Source organism: Geotrypetes seraphini, chromosome 3, assembly GCF_902459505.1.
Source record: "Geotrypetes seraphini chromosome 3, aGeoSer1.1, whole genome shotgun sequence".
In the NCBI taxonomy this organism is placed as follows: Eukaryota; Metazoa; Chordata; class Amphibia; order Gymnophiona; family Dermophiidae; genus Geotrypetes; species Geotrypetes seraphini.
The window spans coordinates 52,233,782-52,252,342 of NC_047086.1; the positions used below are offsets into that span (position 1 = coordinate 52,233,782).

Consider the following 18,561-nt stretch of genomic DNA (forward strand, 5'->3'; position numbering starts at 1 on the left):
GCATATCATATTGAGGGATACGGTAATTCTGGGTCTCCAAAAAGGATCGCTGGACTAGATGGACCTCGGTCTGATCCGGCGAAGGCGTTTCTTATGTTCTTATGTAGTGGCTAACGTGCTCGGGAATTTAACGCGTGCTATTGCGCACGTTAAGGCCCTAGCACACCTTCGTAAAAGGAGCCCTGTATCTTCAGGGACATCAAGTTCCAAGAACTGAATGTTTAGAACACAGGGAGGAGCTTGCTTATTTTCAAGGACAATGCCTCCACTGAACTGTATAAGAGGACATGCTGGAAAACCAAGACATAAGCTGGGTTTTCCATTCAGCCTGAATTACCACCATTTTGGTTTCTACCAGCCCCCGAGAGGCCTGGCAGCGCCAGCATATCACCTCTCATCACCAGAGAAAACAGCAAGAGAGGCTTGGTGGGTCCGTCATATCATCTCTCAATGGGAGGTGTTAGATTGGGACTGCCAAACCCCTCTTGTTTTCTGAGGCATGCCAGTTAGTGGCACCAACCAGAGCTTTGCCAGTGAGTGACACCAATTTTAGCTGCCAACACAGCACCATGAGCATGCTGAGCTTATTAATAAAAACTACACCTGCTTGTGGTGCCAGTGTCAAGTTGCTACTGAATACCATCTATTTTGGAGAGAGAACAGAGGCAGCCTCCACATTCCTTTAGCTGGTGGGTGTTGTTGCCTCCTACTTCCCCCTTGCCTTTTTGACTACATTATTGGTAAAAATGCTCTATAAAACTCACCATACATTTTTGTTTCTAGTTTAATCTCAACAACAACTGTATAGTAAATAAAAATCTTTAAAACAAAAAGTCACTCAGAACCTAGAACAAATTCACAATGCTAGCACTAACTTCTAAAACAAGGATCCTACCTATGATATTTTAAGGCCCTAAAATATCATTACATTTATTGGGAAAATGCACAAACCAATAGTTACAGAAGGCTAAATAGAAAATTCATACTAACAGAATACCTTGGTCACATACACGGAACAAAAATGCCAAATATACAATAGGGGACATTATTGCCAATGTTAGATAGATATTAGAGAAGAGCAAAGAATACCAAAATCCCGTACAAGTTTGCTTCATCGACTACAGCAAAGTTTTTGACTATGTGGATCATGATAAACTATGGAGAACTCTAGCACAAATGGGAATACCCAAACACATAACTCAGCTGATAAAGAGCTTTTACAAAACTCAAGAAGCTGCTGTGAGAACAGAATATGATAATACTGATTGGTTTCCAATATAACGTGGTGTCAGACAAGGATTCATCTTGTCACCTTACCTATTCAATGTTTATGGCAAAGCCATTATCAGAAAAGCAAATTTGGAAGAAGAGACTGTTGGTGACTGAAATATAACAACCTGTACTATGCAGATGATGCAATGCTCATCACCAGCAGCAAAGAAGACATGCTATATCTACTGAAAAAGGTCAAAGCCGAAAGTCATAACATGGGATTAGAACTGAACATAAACAAGACGAAGATCATGAACATGGAAAATGATGATGATTTTGAGCTTGTAGGTAATAGAATATAAGTTGTAAAGGATTTCAATCTCCTGGGTTCTTTCAAAAACAAAGAAGCAACTAGAAGGGAAGAAACACTTCACTGAATAGCACTGGGTCACTCTTCAATGAAGGTTCTTGACAAAGTGTTCAAAGGCAAGGAAATAACATTCCAAACGAAGATCAGACTTGTCCATGCATTCTTTTTCTCAGTGGTCAGTTACAGATGCAAAAGCTAGAGACTACAGAAACAAGACAGAAAGAAGATCGACTCTTTTGAGCTTTGGTGCTGGAGAAGGATTTTATATGTGCCGTGGACTGCCAGAAGAACTATCAAATCGATTCTGGAAGAGATCAAACCGGCTATGTCACTCGAAGCCCACATAATGAAGTTACAACCATCTTATTTTGGTCATGTTGTCAGAATAGAAAGTACAGTGGAGAAGGACATTATATTTGGGACGATCAAATGAACCATTTTGCCCAGCACAAGTGTTAGACTCACTGGTCTATAATTTCCCGGATCACCACTGGAACTCTTTTTAAAAATCGGTGTCATGTTGGCCACCATCCAGACTTCCAGTGCTATGCTGGATTTTAAAGAAAAATTGCTAATAGCTCTGCAAATTAATTTTTCAATTCTATCAGCACTCTTGGATGTATACTGTCCGGTCCAGGTGATTTGCTACTGTTCAGTTTGTCAAACTGACCAATTACATTATCCAGTGTTACAGAGATTTGTTTGAGCTTGTCTGATTCATCTGAATTGAATACCATTTCTGGTACCGGTAACTCCTCCACATCTTCCTTGGTGAAGACTGAAGCAAAGAATTCATTTAATCTCTACGCTATAGCCTTGTCTTCCCTGAGAGTCCCTTTTATCTGTTGGTCATCTAGCAGTCTAATCGATTCTGTTCCTGGCTTCTTGCTTTTAATATACTTTAAAAAGTTTTTACTGTGTGATTTTGCTTCCAGCACAATCTTCTTTTCAATGTAAACTTTCAAGTTTAAGTTTTGATATAACATAACATGACATAAAATTTTATTTATATACCGCAATACAGCATGAAGTTCGATGTGGTTAACAGTGGTGAGATAGAGGATCATACATAACAGGGGAGGGCACAACGATAAGTATCATAGGCGTATAAATAACAAAGGATCATGGCAGGTCATAGTCAAATATAATACAGGTGAGGCAATAAATGAAGAAATACACAGATTAGATCTTGAGACAAATTCAAATACGGTAAGATAGGAATGAGTCAGTTCATAGAGCCTTTCTTTGTTTTGAGGAGAATGAGAGACGTACAAAGAGGGCACTGGGTTTACTGCTCTACAAGGAAAATATTGAACAGATATGTTTTTACTTTTCGCCTGAAAAGCATGTATGATGAGGATGACCCAATTATGGGGAATAGTTCCCAGCTGTAGTTCCCAGCTGCTTCATATGATAGCAGTTTAGTCATGTAGCTTTTTTAGGTTTTCCTAGCAGGGAGGGGTAGGTGAAGATGGAGTTGAAGCGCAAAAGGTGGGTCAGGGGGGTGAACTCAAATAATTCAGTTGCGTAGATTGGCAGGAGGCCATAGAGAGATTTATACATGAAGCAACCTAGTTTGAATATAGATCATTGTAAAACTGAGCAGTGTACAAAAAAAAATAAGGGAAAGAAAAATATATATAAAAAGAGAAGTACATACATAATCATAAAAGATATAAGATACAGTAGAGTAAAAAGTAATATGGATAAGGGTTGAGCTACAATATCTTGCTAGGAAAGAGAATAAGGGGAAGGTCACAAGAGGGAACAGGGTAAGGGTATTCTACAAATTGATCTTGGATCAAGTTGAAATTAAATATTTAATTTTGATTCGCTTTATTATAGTGTATCATATGCATCACTGAATAGAAAAGTTTTGAGACTGGATTTGAATTTAGTTAATAAGATTCCTGACAGAGATATGATGGACAGAGATAGAAGCCTTTCACGTAATATCATACGTTATATGCCTTGCAGATGGTATAGTCAAGATATTTTATTGACTAAAATGGAGTGTTCTTGGGGTGTATGGGATCCTGGGGAATTATTTTGTCTGCTTACCATGTAGCATCAGAAAGCTTGTTTTTGCTTCTTGTAACTTACACTATCTGGCACTGAAGATAATGCAATGCAAATCCAAATGAAATAAATAATCATACAACCAAATTCCATGGCAGATACCTATACAACATTCCCCCATCTGATCCCATCCCTGACATACATTTTTCCACCTCAACATTGTGCTGATTCAAGTTCCCAATCCCCGAAAACCCCTCCATCCCAATTACAATAATCAACACTTTCCCTGAATGCATATGCCTCTGATTCCCCTAAATCCTCCAAACAGCACAACTCAACAGGTTCCTTCCAATGCCCTGACCACCTGTTGCATTCTCACCCCTCCTTATCCTACCTGTCCCCCCCAGGCCACTCATAATTCCTAGATATTATCCAGAGGCAATTATTGGTAAAATTGTGGTTTGTGTAGGAGAGGTCCCCCTCTGCTCCCAACCATCCAATCTGGCTCACAAAATCACTACTATGACCACCAGCAGTAGTCTCATGGAAGGATGAAACCTAGAGGTAGCACCATGAAACAACATTTAGGAATTGCAGCAGCCATTTTGTGATTGTGGTATAATGACCATGTTGGTACTATATGTTTGGTTTAAGACTGCTATTCATCTGGTCTAAAACAAAGGACTAACTTATCCAGTGAAAACTACCACTAACTTATCCAGTGAAAACCACCACTATCTAGATCATTTTTTGGCCTCGCCTTTTGCCTTTCCTAGTCCAGCACTGTTTTACATGAATAGTATCAGGATGTTTAGCAATGACCTGATACTATTTGACCATTTATTTATTTAAAAAAAAAAAATCTACAGATAGGAGAGTTATGTGTTGGCCACTCATGGCTCCTTTTACAAAGCCGCGCAAGTGGGGTTTACCCGCGTGACTTTTCATCACGTGATAACCCCCGCGCTGGCCAAAAACTACTGCCTGCTCAAGAGGAGGCGGTAGTGGCTAGCGCGTCCGGCGGTTTGGCGCACGCTATTATGTGCGTTAAACCGCTAGCGCACCTTTGTGAAAGGAGCCCTCAGTGATCAATTCAGAACCTTATTGGTTAATTGGCCTGAAAATTATTATGGCATTCAATATGGCAGTAGTAAAATGTTATTGTTTTATGATATTATCTTTAGTGGACTACTAGGGAAGTTTACTTAACTCAATCATAACATGACTATATCTCCAAACAAAAAGAATATGAAAAAAAAAATTATATATATATATATCTTTTACTTTTCAATTATCCTGGATGTGATGGCATCCCTTCCTTTGTTGTTATGGTACAGATCCTAGTACTACATAATTCTGTTTTTCATAATCCCAACAAACCCGTAAGTACACAATTTTGGTTTAAGGCTGTGACCCATGCTGGGGTGTATAAAAAAAAAATCATTCAGCAAGTCCTGACATTAACATTTTTACTGTTTTACAATTGTTTTTGAAAAGTTATCTATAGTTCCAAATAACATCTTAATGTACATACTGCACTTTTATATGCTGTTGCCAATTCTTGGTTTCAAAATTCTTCCTTTAGCTACTAAAGCTATTAAAATTCTCAGAGCAAACGCAAACATAAAATGATACAAATTAAATTTATAAAAAAGAAATATACCCTTCCTTTACAAAGCTGCATTAGCAGCTGCCACATAGCAAAATCCCTATAGCCCTTTAAATTTCTATGGGCTTCAGGGCAGTTACTGGAGTGGCAGCTGGGGGGATAATGAAAGCAAGAAAACGGAACAAGATTTCTGACCACTGGTGATTTTTATATATATATATATATATATATATATATATATATATATATATATATATATATATATATATACACACACACAATATCCATTTAGAAAAAAAATTCTAAAATAAAGCTGTCTCTTGAAGATTTTAACTTCAAAATAATTGTTCCTACAAGTATTTACATCTATCACCAAATAGTATACATTAACATTGGTAGTGAACTATAAACTTGTATACAGTTCCTTTATGAATAACCAATACCTATTTGTTATCTTTTCATGCTGCTTTGAAAAAAACTTTCTTTGCCATCTAGTTTACTCGAGTATTTGAAGCTTCAGTTTAATATTGTAATATGCATTTAATTTCATCTTAGATATCAGAACTGAATATATTGCTTTTGTCAATTCCTGAATCTGTCATAGCAAACACATGTCACAGCTTTTATGGGAAAATGTACAACCAAAAGAAAACTTACCAGCTGTGGCTAGGCACAAAATAACCTCTTGAATGTTAACCACAACAGAGTATACTCCCCGGGGGAAAATAGGAAGGCAAAAGAGCGTCCTCTTTCATAAATGCCTTGTGCTTATTTTTGGAGAGTACTCTGTGAGGTCTCTGCATACTCTTTTTTTTTTTTTTTATAAATCTCTTGGCATAGTAAGGTGTATCTAGCTTGCTCCAGTTCCAAGCTCTTTAATAAGTGATTACATTATGGGGCCATGCTGTGAAATGTGTTGAATGAAATGTTAAAATACATTGCACTGTGATGATCTAAGGAGATGGAAGAACTGAGCACAGACTATTTTGGCAGTTCACGGTTGCTTGCAGATAAGGCTAAATTAAAGGGAATAGGTAGGCAAAATAACTGGTGACAAAGGTATAACAGACAATCCAAAGGCATGCGCCAGTATAAATTGCAATAATATTTTTCAAGAGTGGATCTTTAGATGGCAGACTGTTATACCATCAGGTTTAAATCGTGAAATAGAATGTTGGGCCTATTTGTATACGTAACAAGTGGCAAACACTATTTAACAGACTTATGTTGTACCTTGTATATTTTCTCAACTGTTGTCTAATTATACGCAAGAGCCCCTCCGACACCTGTATTTCATTCATTGGTATGAAGCGGTTCATTCATCAAATTGCTTCACTCATTTCAATGTCATCATGACATCATTATGTCATCACGCCGCTTCACATATATATGAGGGCGGGACTAGCCAGTTGGCATGTTTTGAACCTTTATGAAAGCTCTCAAGTCAGGTACCGTCTCTCTGTTTACCAGATATGTATTACTGAAGGATGATAATTACATTACATTACATTAGTGTTTTCTATTCCGCCAGTGCCTTGCGGTTCAAGGCGGATTACATCAAAGTTATCAAGAATTACATAAAAGTTTACAGGAATAGCATAAGACATGTCATAATAGTTACTTAAGAAGTACCAAAGAGTTGTCGAGAACTTAAGGTGATAAATGTTGGGTAATAAGAATTACCAAAGAATTGTCGAGATCTTAAGGTGATAAATGTTGGGTAATTAGAAGCATTTTAGACTTGTTGGGTAGTTAGAAGCAAATTCGAGTGTATTAAGGGTATAGAGAGGGTAGGTGGGGTTTGGGTAGGGACTGGTCGTGCTAGATGGGTTTTCTGTTTTTGTTTGAAGAGTATGGTTTTAATATCTTTCTTGAAGGTTTTGTAGTGAGACATTTGCAATTAACATATGGATACTCAAATATGCATTATTGTTATGGTTTTCAGTTCAAAGAGATCGTTACTTAAACAGCAGTGTAATAAATTTAACAGCGGGTTCTCTGAGATAGCAAATGCGAAACGCATCAGAACCCTGACACATATGAGGCTTTTTTAAAAAAAATAAATCTTTATTAATTTTCAATCTTTGACAGCGCATTACAAATAATATAACATCAAAAGATTACATAAAATACACCATTCTCACACAAATATTAAAGAAACAATCATTTTCCCCACCCTTCTCCCAATTATTTATATACCAAATCATATTATGTATTACAACATTATAATTAAATAATTTTTTTATCTTCAAATAAAAATCCCTCCCTCCCCTCACCCTGGATGTGCAAGGAAATCCAAAGAAAGATACATTACCATTTTTGTATGTTAACAAATTCAGTTAATGGGCTCCATACTTTATTAAATGCGTTACTAAATCCTGAACATTCCGCATGCATTCTTTCATATTTATATGTGTTACACACACTTGCCTACCAGAATGTGTAATTAAGTCTGTCATGACATTTCCAGTTCTTCGTGATCATTTGGATGGCTATTCCTGTCATGATCAATAAAAGACAGCTTTTATATTTATCCAAAACAGGCTTTACCTGTAACAACGTGCCACAAATTACGACTTCATAAGATAAAGGAATAGATGAATCAAGAATAAGATTTATTTGTCCCCAAATTGACCTCCAGAATCAAGTATCAATGGACAAAAATATAACAGATGATCAAGAGACCCTATATTAATATGACTATGCCAGCATCTATTAGACTTAGAATTATCCAACTTTTGCAATCAAACTGGGGTCCCAAAAATCCTATGCAATAAAAATAACCATGTTTGACTCACAGATGCTGACGTTGTACATTTCAACCTCCAAGTCCAAATTTGTGGCCATCGAGATTCAGAAATGTACTGTTTTATCTCGATGCTCCAAATATCCCTGAGACTATTTTTTGGCTTTTTATTCAAGAATTGAGAAATTAATTTGTACCACTGGGCGGCCTGATGTCCTACTAAATCTGTCTGGTAGCAAAGGATCTGCAAGCTATAATACGTTTTTAAGTTTTTCCATTCAGGGAACCCACTTTGAATGGCCTGCTTCAGCTGCAACCCCCTATGTTGTTGAGATTTTAAAATGCCAAACGATTGCTGCAGCCGTGAAAAATCAAGCAGTTTCCCATTGGCTTTTGAGGCTTTTGATACACCTAACTAAAGATATTTACAAATCTACAACAAGATGTGTCTTTCTATACAATATTCACAATAATGTGCAATGATTGAAAATGATGAGACATTAGATGATGAACGTGACTCCATGATAGGGTGTCAGGTCAAAAGCGCGCCGGGACAAAGGCGCGCCCAGACAATTGAGCGCAGCGCGCGCCGCTGCGCCGCTCTAAATTACTGTTTTTAGTGCTCTGACGGGGGGCGTAGGGGGAACCCCCCCACACTTTACTTAATAGACATCGCGCCGCGTTGTGGGGGGTGTGGGGGGTTGTAACCCCCCACATTTTACTGAAAACTTCACTTTTTCCCTGTTTTTAGGGAAAAAGTTCAGTTTACAGTAAAATGTGGAGGGTTACAACCCCCCAAACCCCCCATAACGCCGGCGCGATGTCTATTAAGTAAACTGGGGGGGTTCCCCAACAAAACCCCCCGTCGGAGCCCCTAAAAACTGTAATTTAGAGCGGAGCGGCGCGCGCTGCGCTCAACTGTCGGCGCGTGCTTTTGTCTTTCGCGCCGTTGTCTATGAACCCATGATAGTCTTATGAGCCATCAAACTTTTCTCTAAATGAGCACATTTATAGTGATACAATATACACGATAAATATTATTGCAATTTATACTGGTGCACGCCTTTTGATTGTCTAAGTCACAGGTGTCAAACTCAAGGCCTGCGGGCCAAATCCGGCCCGCCTGGTCGTTTTATGCAGCCCGCGGTCCAATGCCCCCAGTTTTACCTTGTGGCCGGCTCCCTCCTCCTCACAGCTGTAATGTGCAGGGAGCCGTGTGCAGCGACCCAGAAGCATTCCCTCTGACGTTGTGACGTCAGAGAGAAGGCTTCCGGTTCAGGTGCAGGACGCACGAGGAGCCGCTGCACACGGCTCTGTGCACACTATGGCTGTGAGGAGGGAGCCAGCCAGAAGATGACACCGTGGGGGCATCGGACCACAGGCCACATAAATTGCCAGGTTGGAGACGGCCAGAAGATTAGACACCCACAGGAGGGAGGCACAACATTGAGGGAGGGAGACAACAAAGATAGGGGGAATGGTTTTATTTTCAAGTTAGTGTTTGAATTGAGTTTTGAGCATTTTAATCTGCTATCTTTTGCACTGCTCAGGAAGAAATACATTTGTTTCTTTTCTCTGAGGGTTGTACTACAGAAAGAATCTTGAATCTTAGGGTGTTTTAAAAAATATATTAGTACTTTTAAGAGTCCTTTTACTAAGCTGCGTTAGGGCTTTAACACGCGAAATAGCGCGTGCTACAATGCCACGTGTGCTAGACGCTAGCATTGAGCTGGCATTAGTTCTAGCCGCGTAACGTGTGGTTAGCGCATGCTAATCTGCTCCGTGCGCTAAAAACGCTAGCGCACCTTAGTAAAAGGAGCCCTTAGTTTTTGGTCCCGTATTTGCTTAGGGGTTATCTGTGTTCTGGTAGGAATGAATGTTGAGAAGCATACAGTGTGTTTTGGGTAGTTTAATTTTGTGGTTAACCATTACCATTATGTGTTAATAAGATTATACTGCGTGTGTATATCTGAAAAATGAATGGAAAAAATGGTGTTATAATTAGAATTATTATGGGGGTGGGGTCTGGGGCGGAGTTTGGGCGGGGTCTGGCCCACGACTTAGCCTGTGCTTTGGATTTCGGCCCCTTAATGTGATTGGGTTTGACACCCCTGGTCTAAGTGCTTGCAGATAAGCACCAGTTTGCTGGACTCATTTTATTAACATTATCATTTCTGTAAAGGGGCTCAAGAATTTAAGCACAAGAATAAGTAGAGAAGGTTTTATGAAGTGTGACATGTGGAGAGGAATGTTATAACACATCACTTATGTGTACAGATTAAGTAGGTGCCTATTTCAAGCTTATACTGCTATTACTTTAGGATTGCTGCCAGACATGTACAGCGCTGTACATTACAGTAACCATGTAATAATGTACAGAGATTACAATCTAATCTTTAAAAGACATCTAAAAGCACATTATTTTCAATTGGACTTTTCAAATTGAAGAAACGAGTTTGGGATTGCAATCTGTTCTATGCAGTTATTGATTTTTTTCTAAGAATATTTTCAGTTTGTATTAGTTACTTAATTTTTATTATTGATAGTTGATTTTTATAGAATTTTAAGTATTTTTTAAAATGTTTACTCTTTTTTTTTCTTTCTTTCTTTTTCTATTTTTGAATGGAGTTCTTTTCTAAATTGTTTTGAAATATGGATTGTAAACCGCTTGGATCCTTTTTTGGCTGTTATGCAGTATATAAAGATTTTAATAAACATATTACAAAGACACATAGGTGCTTGTTTGTCTTTTTAATTCACTAGGAGCAACATTGATAGAAAGTCAGACATGCAGCAAATATAAATGTTCACTTATGTGTACCCTTATTTTATAGCTCAACCACTAGAACCCTGTGGACTTGGTAGCCAATAAAGTCCAACCTAAATACCAAAAAAGAAATTGGCTCACAATTAGAATTCTCCCAGAAGGGAAAGTTTGAAAGAAAAAATAAAGTTAAATAATATTAAACGGGCCTTTAATACATAAGCCCCTTATATATAATGGACATCAATAAGAGCCTTTCGAGTGGCACACAGAGTTTTTTTTTGGCTCAGGCAGTAACTCATTGATGACTAGCATCAAACAGACAAGAGTCTAAATAAGAACTGCCTCATACATCATATTGTCCTTTATAGTATGTGAAAAAACAAACATCAATGGTTTAATTCCTTTCAAACGTTCACTCCTGGAAAAAATAAATCAAATAGTCTCCCAAGACGTAATGATATAAAGTGCCAAAGGCTATAAAGTGCTTCAAAAGAAAAAAATCAAAAACAGATAACAAATACTGAAATAAAGTGCCAGTGCAAGATTTAAAAGCTGTATATAAAAAAATTGATTAAAATAACACCCTAAATTAGTAGCTAATCAATTGAAAAATGTGCAAAATGTGAAAATGTATAGAAAATGTAGAAAAGTAGAAAACAGTTCATCCAAGTATCCAATGAAAAAATAATAAATAGTAAGAATCAAAAACAATTCCTTCATACAAGTTCATAAATAAAGAAATCACTTAAAAAGTTCAAGGACTAGGTGGTAATAACAGTTCATAAGATGAATGTCAGTTCATTCGCTCAAAAATCATGAGATTCATACATTCAATAGCAGTTCACAGAATCTTAAAATAAAGTCCACCAAAACCAATTTGCACACTAGCCCGGAACTTAAAAAATTGAATACTTAGCTTTACAAAATTGAACAAAGTGTTGCCTGTAGAAATCTGTAGAAATCTCCACTCAGCAGAGCTCCGTTTCGTCACCTTCCTCAGAAGCGGGGATTGAAAAAAGTAGTAGGGCGACAAACCACTAATAAGGCCATCAGCCACATATATCAAGTCAAAAAGGGCGACGGTTCAATAATACATGGCCCGTCGCCCTTTTTGACTTGATATGTGGCTGATGGCCTTATTAGTGGCCCCCTGCCGCAAAATGAATGATTCTTTCCTGCCACACCCTTGTACCAAGAGTGGGAGGGATTCACTGAATAGAGAGGGACTAGTTCCAACACCATTGAGCATTAGCTCACTGCCACTACACACAGATGGAGGATGGGCCAAAGAGGGAGGATTCTTGACTGTAGGCAGGATAGGCAAGGGGGGGGGGAGTGTAGAGAGTGATGTGCATGTGCAGACGTGACAGTGGAGTCAGAGTTTCGTTACTTTGCAGACTCCTTGAGTCAGGAGATTGGCGGTAGTGGAGCAGCCAGCTGACAGGGAATATTCAACACAGAGCGCAGCACCACAGACAGGGTAAAGTGAAACTCGAGTTTGCTTGTTGTGTATCCCCCTCCCCTGAAGAGCCAAACGTACTTAATTTGCTGTAAAGAATTTACAGTAAAGTTTTTAGGCTGTGAGGTGACCCATTGATGGAAAGGGGGGGGGGGGAAGGAAAACAAAGGCCTACAACAAAGTGAAACCAACCACTTTTGGTGTAATGTACATCCAGAATTGGTTTCACTTTGTTGTAGTTCACTTATCTTTCCCTTCCCTCTCCCCCTCCTCATTTTATGGCAGCCATCTCCTTCCTTACAATCCACAACCCACCCCCTGGCATCATCAGCGTTGTTTCTCTCCCCAACTAGCATCAACACAATCTTCACTCCTCTCTCCATTTCTCTTGATTTCACCACCACCATTCATTCCCTCTATCATCATGACCCTGAGCTAATAACGGGCATGGACCAAAAGAGAAATAGAAACATTAAAAATGACTGCTGTACTGACTATTCTTCTATGTCTGCCCATCCACACCAACTAATAAGCTCTACATCTCTTCCTGTCATTTAGAGATCCTCTGTGTTTGTCTCATTCTTTCCCTTCAACATCACTTCCCTTGCTTTTGTCCCATGCTTTCCCCTCATCACCCTCTCCCTTCCCTCTCCTGTCATCTAGTTTCTCTTCCTCTATTCCTTCCACCTCTGGGTCAAACATCTTTCCCTCTCTCTTTTCTCCCTCCCATTGTTCAAGATCTCTCCTTATCTCCCTCTCCTCTGCTCCTGGGTCTTTGTCTCTCCTCTCCACTCCTGGGTGAGCATCAGTCTCCTCTGTCACCCCCTTCCTCCTGTTATTCAGCATCTCTCTCTCCTCCTCTGCTCCCAGATCTGGCAATGCAGGATCAGGCTGCTGACTATGAAACAGGTCAAGATGCCAAAACAGAAGACCAAAATCCTCCGCAAACTAAATCCAGCACAAGACAACAGCGGTGGAGAAAAAAAGTCAGGATGGCAAAGTTCACGTGCAATGACTTTATTGCAAATGAATGACACTATAATATGGTACATGAAAGACTTGACACAATTTAAAGATTTGATTTTTGGTCAGAACAATATAGGTTTGTGAAACCAGCACAGCAATTAGACTCCTGATGCAGGCCTTGAGAAAAAGTGGCTAATATTATCAAGCCTATGGTCAAAGAAATATGTGGTTTAAAAGCTTCCCTAAAAAAACAAAATAAAAAAAGGTCTTGCAATTGTTTTTTCATGCAGATGCTGCTACTACTACCACTCATCCTCCAATGTGAGTAAAGGTCATGGGTACACTTCTCCGTTAGTCTGAGGCTTTTCTTTTGCTGAAACAGCAATATTCCATGCTCTGGCATTTGTTGCTTGGTGGTGCTTTAATGGTGCTTTGAATTTCTCCCTCCATTCCTCCTTTTTTTGTCTTTCTCTTAACCTGGCAATATTCAGTGATGAGTAGCCTAGTGATAGAGCTGCTGCCTCTGTATCCAGAAGTGGTGGGTTCAAATCCCAGCGCTGCTCTATGTAGGCCAGTCACTGTGTCAGGTACCAACTAAGTACCTAGATCGATGTAAACCACTTTGAAAGTATAACTACAAAATAGCAGTATACAGTATAAGTCCCATTCCCATTTTCTCATATTGTCATTAATGATTGGGTCCTCATCACATTCCATTCAATGAATAGCCTTTATTTTTCTAAGAGATTTCAGACCTGCTGATACCTATAGTACTATGTAGCTCTGTTTCATAACTCAGGGGAGGGTATCCTACCTTTGCGGGGAACATAGGCCTAACAAATCCATATATCCCTACTGTAGTCATAGGATCAGGACACATGTTTTTTAAAAAATCATTGCAAATTGCAGTCACCTTAAATGTCACCTTGAAATTAGCTTTTCAACAATATGGTTCTACTCTTGCAATTATTGCCAGAGAATATGGTGACAGCATAAAGTATTTAACATAGCAGTCAATAGCATCACGTGGACTGATAATACTCTACCACATATATCCATATGTCCTGAAATTGGTAAAGTCCACAGGATATGGGAAGGATAGGACTCATGATGTCCTTTTCAATCACTGGGATTTTGCCAGCTACTTGTGAGCTGGAATGGCCATTGTTTGGAAACAGAATCTGACCCTCAATGGAGTGTTGGCCTGTCCAGTCTTCCCACTATTGTGCCCCTCTGGCCAGTCTCTCAAAGAGGCTGATGGAATAACTCAAGCACCTGCTGTAAGAGCCCTACAGTTTGAAGATGCATATGGGGATTGGGGGGTGAGGGCACTGTAGGGGGTGGCATAAGAACATAAGAGATGCTGCTGCTGGGTCAGACTAGTAGCCCATCGCGCCCAGCAGTCCGCTCACGTGGCGGCCCTTTTAGTCAAAGACCAGTGCCCTGAGACTAGCCTTACCAGTGTACATCCTTGTTCAGTAGGAACTTGTCCAACTTTGTCTTGAATCCCTGGAGGGTGTTTTCCCCTATGATAGCCTCCGGAAGAGCGTTCCAGTTTTCCACCACTCTCTGGGTGAAGAAGAACTTCCTTGCGTTTGTACAGAATCTATCCCCTTTCAACTTTAAAGAGTGCCCTCTCGTTCTCCCTACCTTGGAGAGGGTGAACAATCTGTCCTTATCTACTAAGTCTATCCCCTTCAGTATCTTGAATGTTTCGATCATGTCCCCTCTCAATCTCCTCTGTTCGAGGGAGAAGAGGCCCAGTGTACTTGTATTCATTGATTCTATTTTGATTCTATTTTGTAACTTATCGTTGACTGTCCAGCTCCTCATATTGTAAACCGCCTCGAACTACCATGGCTTTGGCGGTATATAAGAAAATAAATTATTATTATTATTATTATTATTAATCTGTCACTGTATGGCAGTTCCTCCAACCCCTTAACCATCTTAGTCGCTCTTCTTTGGACCCTTTCGAGTAGTACCGTGTCCTTTTTCATATACAGTGACTAGTGCTGTACGCAGTACTCCAGGTAAGGGCGCACCATGGCCCGGTACAGCAGCATGATAACCCTTTCCGATCTGTTCGTGATCTCCTTCTTTATCATAGCATATCTGCTCACTGGTCCTCGTTGTCCTGGAGTGGCACCTCCCAGTCCCCCTGGTCCACCTCCACTTCTTTCTCCTGGCTCTCGGCCTCCTGGCCTACCTTCTGGGTCCCCCTGCTCATCTCCTCAGCTTGCTGATATTGGCCTGTGTGTAGTAAATACAGAGTTAGGGTGATCATATCATACATGGGTTGTATAGTATTGCTGATGAAGGTCAGGAAGCAGGGACTGGCACAGGAATGTGGTCTGAGGGAGTCAGGTCTGAAGGGTGGCACCAATGAGATGACTTAGCATAGAACCCTGACAGGTGGCCGGGCAGTGTGTGACAGAGGGTGGGGTGGTCTAGCAATGATGCACGGATGGGACTATTATGTGTGAATAAGGCTGTGAAAGCAGGCGTGTTGGGAATCATATATATTTTGGTGCTGCCTGAAGCCCACCCGGGAAGCTTGTACTATTGTGCAACTGTGGAGCCTCCCCCACCTCAAAGATGGCACGATTGTGGTTTGAGGGTAGGGTATGTGATCTATAGGTACCTGTCTGTGTGGGGGAGTCATGCTAACTGTTGGCCAGTTGAGTGGTGTTTGGGTTGGCAATAAAGCCCTTTACTGAGAATCTTTAGAGGTGCATAAGGAGGAGGAGGAGCACACATGGATATAGATGGGGTTCTGTGGGGGAGAGAGAGCGGTTTTAGGGGAGGTCCTGAGCTGAGAAGATGTATTGGGCTGCTGGTTTTAGACTTTCAGGAATGTCTTGCAAAGCATCATTCCAACCTGTGGAGCTGACTGTGGTGTATGCCATGAGTGTAGTTTGGGGCATGTGAAAGGTTATTGTTTTGAGGAGCCAGGGATATCACTCGTGCCTACTGTCATTGTACTGTCCTTCATCCCTTTCCCTTCTGTCAGTTGATTGTGTGGTGTAGTGGTTTGTACTGAGTTATTGCAGTGCCAAAGTTTGGGGGTTTGATACCCACTGTTGGTGACTCTGTCTTTTTTTTTCCCCAGCTACAACAGTAAACAATGCATGAGTGTGTGGGAGAATGTGTTCTTTAAAATTGATGGGTACTGGTCATATATGCCTTTCTTCCGCCCTGATCTTTCCCATGTCATCTCATAAGCTGAGGTCCTGGGGGTAGCAGGTGCAGAGAACAGATGGGCAGGGAGGTTGTAGGGTACTTACGTTGAACTCTGAGGCACTGTCTCATATGCCTGATGAGGGCCGGGTTCTTCTGGCGCACCTATCAATTGCAGTGCCTGAGGGATTCCATGTCCCGGTGGATGTTGAAGTGCCTGCATGACACAAGTTGGTGGAGAATAGGGTCAGGTGATGGGACTATATGACTGTTACTTGTAATATGCTGTGCAATGCTCCACATATGGCCTTAGACCAGGGGTGTCCAATGTCGGTCCTCGAGGGCCGCAATCCAGTCGGGTTTTCAGGATTTCCCCAATGAATATGCATTGAAAGCAGTGCATGCAAATAGATCTCATGCATATTCATTGGGGAAATCCTGAAAACCCGACTGGATTGCGTCCCTCGAGGACCGACATTGGACACCCCTGCCTTAGACCAATAAAGACAAGCTGCTTGCTGGGAGGGTTGGAGGACTGGCATCACTGGGGATCCTCATATTAGGAGACTATTGGTGTTATATGGGTCTCCTGACAGCTAATGAGGCCCTAAGGAACACAGCCTGCTAGTGTCTAGGGTTTAGATAGTGGAGGTCACTGGAGGTTGTGTTAGGAGTGGATAGCATAGATGGTTTTAAGAAAGGTTTGGACAATTTCCTGGAGGAAAAGCCCATAGTCTGTTATTGAGAAAGACATGGGGGAAGCCACTGCTTACCCTGGGTCAGTAGCATGGAATATTGCTACTCCTTGGGTTTTGGCAAGGTACTAGGGACCTGGATTGGCCACCGTGAGAATGGGCTACTGGGCTTGATGGACCATTGGTCTGACCCAATAAGGCTATTCTTATGTTCTTATGATGACACTCACCTCTGGAGGGTATTCCCTCAGGAAGAAAGTGCAGGGGGGCCTGCTGTCAGGGCAGTCAAAAAGGAGGACACAGGTTACTGTTTCTCTTTCTGTGGTGTTGCATTTCGTTCAGTGTCTGGCTTCTTAAAGTTTCCATTTAATTTTTGTCTACATATATTGTATTTTTAGCAATTAAGCTTTAAAGCAGAATAACACAGCTATGATTACTTTATCCTAAATGTAAAATAAAATACTTTTTTCTACCTGTGTCTGGTCATTTAATTTTTCTAATCATGTTAATTCTCTTAACTCTATCTTGCCAGGGTTTACTATCCATTTGCCATTTTTCTCTTTTCGCCCGTCTTCTTCACTTCCTCCATTACATCCATCTCCAGCATTGATCTTTTCCTTTCAATGTTTTCAATTTATTTTTCTGCCTCCCTATCCAGATTTCATTACTACCCAGTCTTCAGTTTCCTTCTTTTTAGTACATCTACCTAAAGATCTCCATCTCTTTCCCACACCCTGGCCCTCCCATTCTCCTTCTCATATTTCTCAGACTTTCATTAACTGTGTCCTCTCCTCTTTTCATCTTGTTCTCTCCTCTTATTCCATCCAGTCTCCTCCCTCTCTCTCTCTCCCTTCTCCCTTTCATTCACTGTTTCCCCCCTCGCTCCACTTCCATTTAGTAGCACCCCTTTCCATCCAGAATCTTTTCCTTCTTCCCTCTTTCTCCACTATAGCCATTCAGGATCTCCTCTATCTCTCTTGCTCTTTTACGTCCCCACAATCCATCTTCTCTAATATGCCCTTTTGTCTCTCATCTCCCAGCATTACCCTGTCTCTCTCTCACCCATTCAGCATCATGTGTCTCTCCCCCATTACTCTTATCCCACTCTTTTCTTTCCTCCATCATGCCACATAGTCCCATTTCTCTTCCCCTCATCCTACTGTTGTCCCATTTTCTCCCCCTCTCCCTCTTGGTCACTCATGGAAATCTCTTCCCGGTCCCTTCCTTCTGGAGTGCCTGTAGGAATCAGGAGCTCAGTTCCCTGCCTGTAACCAGTACTGCGGGGCCCTAACCCCTATGCGTGCCACTGCCAGCTTCCCACCCTTCCCTATTTGACGCTGCAGGATGCAAACAAAACTAACCAGTGTTGCAAGGCCCTAACACTTTGCATGCCACTGACAGCATCCTTCCCCCTTCCTCCCCCTTGCAATGTAACTTCCTATTTTGTGGAGGGAAGAGGAGGGAATACAACAGCAGCATGCACAGCATTAGAGCCCTGCGGCAAGGGTCAGATATGGTTGCATGCTACCACAAGAAAA

General features: G+C 40.8%; 1 protein-coding gene across 19 annotated transcripts in view; it reads right to left on the reverse strand.

Moving 5' to 3' along the window:
* The window catches only part of RIMS1 (regulating synaptic membrane exocytosis 1), a 753,464-nt gene that overhangs the window by 55,568 nt on the left and 679,335 nt on the right, over window positions 1-18,561 (reverse strand). The window contains exon 1 of one of the 19 annotated variants that reach the window (XM_033935995.1): window positions 5,868-5,972. The exons of the other annotated variants lie outside the window; for them this stretch is intronic. The gene's annotated coding sequence lies outside the window, so the exon portion shown is untranslated. Of the gene's footprint in view, window positions 1-5,867; window positions 5,973-18,561 lie in introns of those variants that run through there. 19 annotated transcript variants of the gene reach the window in all.